This window comes from Cavia porcellus, unplaced genomic scaffold (genome assembly GCF_034190915.1).
Source record: "Cavia porcellus strain 051 isolate PalLab524CR breed Dunkin Hartley unplaced genomic scaffold, mCavPor4.1 scaffold_8, whole genome shotgun sequence".
In the NCBI taxonomy this organism is placed as follows: Eukaryota; Metazoa; Chordata; class Mammalia; order Rodentia; family Caviidae; genus Cavia; species Cavia porcellus.
The window spans coordinates 85,114,559-85,122,502 of record NW_026947491.1 but is presented as its reverse complement, the minus strand read 5'-3'; the positions used below and the strand labels follow the sequence as shown (position 1 = coordinate 85,122,502).

Below are 7,944 nucleotides of genomic sequence, written 5' to 3'. Positions count from 1 at the left end.
TCTGCTATGCACTGCCAGAGAGGCCTTACATGTAGAAAGGTTAATCCTAAAACAATAATAAAAGACAATTAAAAGTTTTCTTAAAAAGGCGAATCCTGAAGCTCTCTGTCCACCATTCTCTGTCCCCTCTCTGAGGTCCCTCTCTAAGGTCCTGAAGCACCTCTGCTGTTCTTGTTAACCGGGTTCTCTCTCCTCTCTTCCGTATTCCCCATGTGTTCCCTCCCACTTAAAAAAGCTCAGCGTGCTGCCCTGGTTTCCTTGGGGAGTTATCCCATCCCCAACGGGGGCCTTTCGGTGTGTATCACTCCCATAGTCCTTGTAAGTAGTTACTGTACCATTTAACAAACGCATCACCCTTCCTTAGACTACAGTTTTAATTCCAACGATATTCTCAAGTGCATGATTGACTGCACCCAAAATATTTCTTAAATTGTCTGGAAGTGTTAGCTTAGAAGTAGGGCACGTGTCTAGCATGTGCGAGGCCCTGGGTGCAGTCACTAGCACAAAATAAAAACATAAAACAATAAAAAAAAGGAAGAAAAAAGAAGGGGATGTTGCTCAGTGCTAGGACACTGGCTTCAAGACCAAGCACGGCAAACAAAAAGAAATAGACAAGAAACAAAACCCCTTTGTGCTGTGCTTTAGAAATGTGTAGTTACATACTAACTAGGTATCAGAATCATTAAAATCTTGGGGTTGGGGATGTAGTTCAATGCCACAGCGCCTGCCTGGCAAGCGCAAAGTCTAGAGTTTCGATCCCGGATACCAGAAAAAAATAAAATCTTGACTCGGTTTCCTTTAGGAGAAAAGCACGTTGTCTTTTCTCCCAATTTGGGAGCTGGGGAAACTAACTTCCACTTCCACTACTCGGTACTGCGCGGGGAATTTCTACTTGTGTGGATTCAACCTCAGGCATCTGCTGCGTGTTCACGGCCAGTGCTCCGCTCCGAGAGGAGCAGGCCCACGAAACGGTGGGTGGCGAGGGTGCAGACCTACCCCCTAAAAAAGTTACGATGCAAATAGAGAACGGGCTCGGAACTCAGAACAAAAGGGGGGCCTGCATAAGAATGCACTGCCGGGTGGGGGACGGGTCAGCAAAGCCGTCCCCGGAGGGGACAGCGGCCGGGCGGGCGGACCCCGGGTCTGCAGTTGGGAAGCCTGGAGGACTCGCCCCGGCCGGCCGAGGCAAACAGCGGGGCCAGGTCGGGGCGCGCGGGGCCGGCTGGGCAAGGCCGACCTGGGAGCCCTGGAAGGGAGCTTGGGGGTGACAGCTAATGGGGGGGGGGAACGACCGGGACAGCGCGCTGGCTTCAGAGGTGCTTTCTGCATTCCGTATGCATGCCCAGGCAGTAGGGGTACAAGAGCCTGTGCTTTCGGGGGGACAGGGAATTGCTGCGCCCTAAAACCTTCAGAAATGGGAGGATGCAGTTATGCAAATTCACCGCTCAGGCCTCTCTACTCCCAGAGCGACGCGCTGCGCTGTTGATCCCCACGTTCGTGGCCGGTATCCTTTCAAACGGGCACGGATCCGACCTCCTCGCTCTTCACTACCCCGCTCCCCAGGCCGCCGAGCCGTCTCCCCCGGGTCTACCCGGCCCTGTCACCCGGGTCTGGTCACCCTGGGCGGGGCTGCCGGGCTCTGCACCCACGAGGTGCCGCGCTGAGAACACAGCGGAGAGCCCCCAACAGTGCGGAGCTGGCCACCCCTCTGAGGGTACTGCTCCTTAATCCAGGTTGATCTCGAACTTGAGGGGATCCTCCTGCCTCAGCCTCCCAGGTGCTGGAATTACAGGCATGCGCTACCACGCCGGGTTTACTTTTGTTGCTTTAAAGTACCGACTTCACTATCTTAAATTGGTAAGTACAAATTAAGCAGCTTTAAACAGAGATCTCCACGCGTTCTTTTAAACTTTTTTTTGCAGACGCGGATTTTGCTCAGCTGCCCAGGCTCGCCGCAAACTCCTAGGCTCAAGCAATCCGCCTGCCTCAGCCTCCCCAACAGCCAGCGCGCGGCCCCGTTCTCTTTATTTATTCCCAGGCGCGCTCCACGCGGCCCCTCGAAGCCGAGGCTGCGCAAAGTAGCCCAATCGCGGCACTCGCGGCCTCTGCGGCCTACCCGGGAGGGGGCCTCCCGAAGGAAATCCTGCAGGGGGCCACAGGCAGAGTTTGAAGGAAACCGAACTGGTGCGCGTTGCCATTGACGATCTTCGCAATTCTGGGAACTAGTGTCCGAACACCGAGCTGGGCGCACGCCCGGAATCCCAGCTCTCGGGAGGCTGAGGCAGGAGAATCGCTAAGAATTCGCAGCCACCCTAGGCTGCCTAGTTCGAGGCCCTGTCTCCCCGGTCGACGGCTGCCAAAACCTCAACGTCCGCCCGGCAGGAAGCGTTTGTGGTCCACATCGACTTATTCGCGCAGGGGCCAGGCCGGGGTGTGACGCGTATTCCCCCCACCCGCCGGGGTCCCGCAAGGCGCCGACAGACGCTGGGGACGACGAGGGCGCAGGCGCGGGGCACGCGGAGGGGCGTGGCTTGTGGAGGACGCAGCGGCAGGGATACCCAGAAGGGCGGGGCCTACATGACGTCACGATGACGTCGCCCCTCACTGGCGGCTGCCGCGGCGGCGAACCCGCAAGCGGGACCCGGGGTTCGCCCTAAAGATGGCCGCAGGGGTCCGGGCCGGTGAGTGTGCGAGCGGCGCGCGGCGCAGGTTGGCTAGCGAGGCTGCCGGCCCCTGACGGAGCTCGGGTCGGAGGGCACCTGGCGGCGCTTTCCCGCGGCGCCAGCGCCGGGCGTCCTGAGGGAGCGTGAGGGGCGCGGAGGCGCGGGCGCCGCGAGTTGGAGCTAGCGCCCTGGAAGTTGGGGTGGGTCTGGCGCTTCTCGGCCCGAGCGCCAGGGATGCTGCGGGAGCCGCGGCGGGCGCGCGGGCCGGGGCACCGGAGGGTGCGGGAGCCGCAGGCGCGGGGGCGCTCGGCCGCCCGCAGTTGTCGCTCGGAAGCCGCATCCCGGCGGCCCGGCGATGCTTGCAGCTCCTGCGGCGTTGCTGCAGCGCGGGTCTCGCCCGCCGCGCCTTCCCGCCCCGCGCCGCACCTGCTGCAGCGAGAGACGCGCGGGCCGCGTCCCGGCCGGGGGCTGCGGGGCTGAGCTCAGGCCGGGGCGCGGGGAGCGTCTGAGCCGAGTCCGATGCAGGGAAAAGAGACCGCTCGGGCTTCAGGGAAGGCACCTCAGAAAAGCAGAAAACGAAACGCAGACCCGGCGTGGTAGCGCAGGCCTGTGATCCCAGCACTCCGGAGGCTGAGGCAGGAGGATCGACCGACAGGAGTTCCAGACAAGCCTGGGCTACATAGTGAGCTCAAGGCCGACCTGGACTGTATAGTGAGACCCTGTCTCAAAAAAGCCAAAAAAAGAAGAAGAAGAAGAAGAAAGTGAAACAGCGTTTCAACGGCAACTTTGAGCTTTACTGGGGATCGGATGGTTTTCTTGCAGGGTAAAGTTTGGAAGTGAAACAGTTTCCTAATTTAGGATTTTCACCTTCCCTGCAACCGCAGCCCCCTTTAAATCTTCATTATCATCTGTTGCAAATAATGGGCCTGTGAAATTAGCATGGAAATACGACCTCCTTTGGGCCCTGCACTTGAATTCCTTATTTTCTGTTAAAGTAGCTGCGTGTGTGGGGCCCGAGGTTAGGGGTGTGAGCTCTTTGGGCCCGTGATTCCATCTTGAGATGTCCTCCCAGCGTTTGGTGTAAACAGGGAAAAAGGATCAAATTAGGATCCCGAAAGCAGTTAAGAGTAGTTAAGCACGTATTTGTACACTATTTCAAAAGCCCATTGAGGTTTGTCCTAAAACGTAAAATTTTGTACTCTTGAACTGAAATTTTTTTATTCTGTTTAGCGTCTAAAGGAATTTAAAAGATACTAAACACTGTGACACATTCAGGCTTTCTTCCACCCTCTTGGATTCTGTGGGTTTCTGTGACTATGCAGGGAACGGAGGTCAGATTTTGCGTTTAGAGTTATTGGAAGTATCCAAATTGGAATTGAGACATTTGAATATTGAACAGATAGACTGTGGGATGTGTACAGTTTAGAAAGTTAAAATGTTTTAGCTATTGCGCGTCGGTCTTGAGTTTTTTGTAAAATCTTGCTTCTGCTTTTTAGCTTAAATTTAAGTAATAAGTGATTGGCATTTAGTATTGTATACAGAGACTTTTACTGTTTAAAATGGAAACTGTTAAATATTTGGGTTAAATACCCAAAATGTTTGCACCTGACCCCCCTCCTGTGTCAAACTTCTTTCTCTACACACTCGAATTTCTGTGTATAATAGCATACTTCATTTTCTGCTGATTGGGCTGTTGGCATCAGAGTCTGCCTGCACTCTGTGTGTCCCTAGCACCAGACTGCTTAATGTGTTGGGGGGGGGGGCTGTGAAGGTTCATTGGATTTGGTTTTTGAATGATAAAAGTGCAGAAAAAAGCACCGTTTTGGCTACTTGATAGCAGAAAAAAAAAGGTGCTTTGAAATTTCCTCCCTCTTCCTGCAGGCTTAGGCAGAACAAACATGGGTGCCAGGTTCTACTGAAGTTGTCTGCTGAGGGAGATTAGAGGCTGGGCGTAGGCCCAGGAGTGCAGCCTGGATAGGAAGTAAATTATGAGTTAAATCGTTCACTGATTCAGTGTTGGGGACAGTCTTGCCATTGTATCCAAGCTTATGATGACAAGCAACTAAAATATAGTGAGTCTTTAAATACTAGCTTTCTGACAAGCAGATGGTTGTGAAAAGTGCAGCTGCATTCACAGCACTTTTAAATACCGTTTAAAAATTCACTTTTAATGGACTTTTACCTATCGTAGAAAAAAGATAATTTTTTTAGTCTAAAGTTGTACTTCTTAGCCAAATCAAGTTCTAAGTGTGGCCTCTGTTGCTGTAAAGTTAGCTGCAGTGGGTTGATGTATAAGTGCATAGGTGTAATACTGATTGTGTTGCTCATGGCTTACACCACTTAGGAGTGAGAGTGAAGAATTCAGATCACCTGGGGGCAGAAACTGCCTTTTCAGCTGCTTTATCTTACAAGATCTTCAGCTAGATTCAGTCTCTGCTTCAGGAGAGGCATGCTAGAGACAGAAGGAAGGCCCAAGAGAAAGAGAGCCCTTGATTTAGTGAGGAGTTGAAGATCAGAGTAATTACAGATTCTAGGTCTCCAAAGGGAGAAACAATAACCAGGGCCTTTCTAGGGATAAGGGAATACATCAGGGTTGACATGGAGAGGTGCCAAAGCACATAATAGGCAAAATAGCATATCTAAGAGGGAGCAGAGAAAATTCTAGGGCCCATTGTGTTCATTTCAGTCAGTAATTTGTTCATTCAAAAATATTTTGAGGTTGGGGATTTAGCCTGACGGCCTAAGTGCCTGCCTGGGAAGTGCAAGGTCATGAGTCGATCCCCGGATCCAAAAGTATGTGTGTGTGTATGGAAAAAGAGAGAATGAGCTCTTCTGGTACCAAGTACAGTGCCTGACCCTCAGCATGTTACAGTCATCTCTGAAGGGACAGGATACTGTGATGGCTCGATGAAGTAAAAAAAGAAAACTTAAAAACTATTTGTAGGGAATAGGTAGCATTTACAGTACTCGCTGCAGCTATATAGGGAATGCTTTTTTCATTCTTACCTAAATGGCATATAATGATTGTGGTGGTTTGTAATTCCTAACACTTATCACCTGCCATTTCCTCTTATATTTTATTATGTAAAATAACATTTAATACCTGTTAGAGGATCTGTTTGTTAATGTTAAAAGAACCCAGCTTGTTACCAAAAAAAAACCTTTGTTAAAATAAGATTCAACATATATCAGCTTTGCTGTACAGACAGTTCTTGCTTATTAAAAGTATATAGATTAAAATATTCAGAACAGAGAAATGGTCAAAGGAACCGCCAACTTGATGACATGGCTTTTATTTTCTTACCTCATAATGTGTAACAACATAAAACTACATGTCTACTGCACAGTACAATCAGCAAAAATTGCAGTACTGTCTAAACAAGGTATGCTGCACAAAAAGACACTAAGGCTCTATCAACAGGATGGATAGAGCTGGGCCTGGGATGTAGCTCAGTGGCGGAAGCACCTGTCTGGCAAGTGCAAGGTTACCAGTGTGATTCCTGTTACCAAAAAAAAAAAAAAAAAAGGACAGAACTGTACCAAAAAATGACAGGTCATAAGTCTCCAAGGTGGGTCCGAAGTCCAAACAGTTGTGAAACAGGTATGTAATGAGGATGATCTGTATTAGACATCATAATGTCAAAATAGTTCAGTGAAAATGATTTCTTAAAAACACAGGGCAAGCCGGGCGCAGTGGCTCATGCCTGTAATCCCAGCACTCGGGAGGCTGAGGTGGGAGGATCCTTGCGAGTTCGAGACCAGCCTGGGCTACAAACTGAGCTCAAGGCCAGCCTGAACTGCATAGTGAGACCCCGTCTCAAAAAAAGACCAAAAAAAAAACACCACAGGGCCACCAACTGATCATCACATCAGCAGTTTTCAGGCAGTGTTATGTCTCACCTGTCAAAAAAGGCAGGGATAAAAATAATTCAGAACGCGCCCATCACTAATCAGGATTGCGGGGTTGGGGGTGAGGTGTGGCCTGATGGGCAGGTACAAGCTCATGGGGGCCCTTTAGTCCCTGCCATCCGACACCCCGCAACAGCCCCCACCCCTAACCCTAGCCATGTGGCAGCAGAAGAGGACACTTGAACCTAGAGAGCTAAGTTCAATTCCTGGTACCGGAAAAAAAAAAAAAAAAAAGAGGAAGTGATTAATTCAAGGTCACAAGTGTTGGAGTGGAATCCAGGCCTTCTCATTTCTGTGCTGACTGTATTATCTTGAGTTCCACGACACTCATGTTATGGATGAAGCCCCTGGGTATTCACCACACCACCCCGGAGCCTCAGACATGACTCTTCTCCCTTCAAGGGACCACAGAGTCTCACTGTATTCCCAGCTGGCCTGCAATTCAAGATCCTCCTGCCTCCAAAGATCAGGGATTACAGCTTGCCTGCTACGCCTGTGTGGTGTATGTCATTCATGCTGCTGGGGAACCATTGTGCTACCCCATAGGGTCCCTCACCAATGCAGATGAAAACTGAGCTGCAAGGTGAGAGAGCTGGCGACCACGGGACATCTTGTAGCTTCCTGGATCTCACCATGCCTTAAGCTAATGAAACCCTGGATGTTTCTTTTACATGGGTCTACACCTTTTTTATTCCCCAGCTCTTAATTAGAATGTGATTTGGGGCTACTCAATGCCATAAATTATATATAGTTTTCATGAAGAAAAAAAAAAGATCATGATTGCAAAATAGATGCTATGGAGATATGATCTTTAGCAAATCAATAAAGCATCTATGCGTGTATTTCCTCACATGCCCTTTCCTGGCATCTTAGCAGCTTCCATGAATTCTTCATGATCACATTGATCACACAGTTGATATTGCTGGAAGCTGTGTTTCAAATGTAGAATTCTGGCTCATTCATGAAAGAGCTTCTACAAGTCATTGTAAGGGACCAATGGTACTAAAATACTATTAATAATCACAGAACGTTGAACCTGCTTGACTAAAAATTGTTGGAAATGCCAGATATCCTTGACAGTGAAACTGCCACTGCTCAGTCCACCTCTGCATTATGTACCTTGATGGAAAGAAAGACACAGATTTGCAGTAAAGGAGCTGAGTGGCCAGGAATGCAAGACAAAATTAAACACGTAGAGCAATCACAGAGCCAAGAGTAATAGTGATAATTGTTTCATTGTTTCCTGTGGTTTGGAAGTATATAGATAACCCTTAAAAAAATAGGTGCACTCATATGATAGGCGACATGTCTACATATCAAAAAGTTTCGACGCTAACATCACTTTTAAAGAGCCATAGTGCACCGCTGTAAT

At 49.7% G+C, this 7,944-nt stretch overlaps 1 protein-coding gene across 1 annotated transcript in view; it reads left to right on the top strand.

Annotated features, from left to right (window-relative positions):
- The first annotated feature begins 2,493 nt into the window (after positions 1–2,493).
- Positions 2,494–7,944, top strand: part of Usp44 (ubiquitin specific peptidase 44) — a 36,586-nt gene continuing 31,135 nt past the window's right edge. The window contains 1 exon segment of the mRNA XM_063255319.1: positions 2,494–2,681. The gene's annotated coding sequence lies outside the window, so the exon portion shown is untranslated.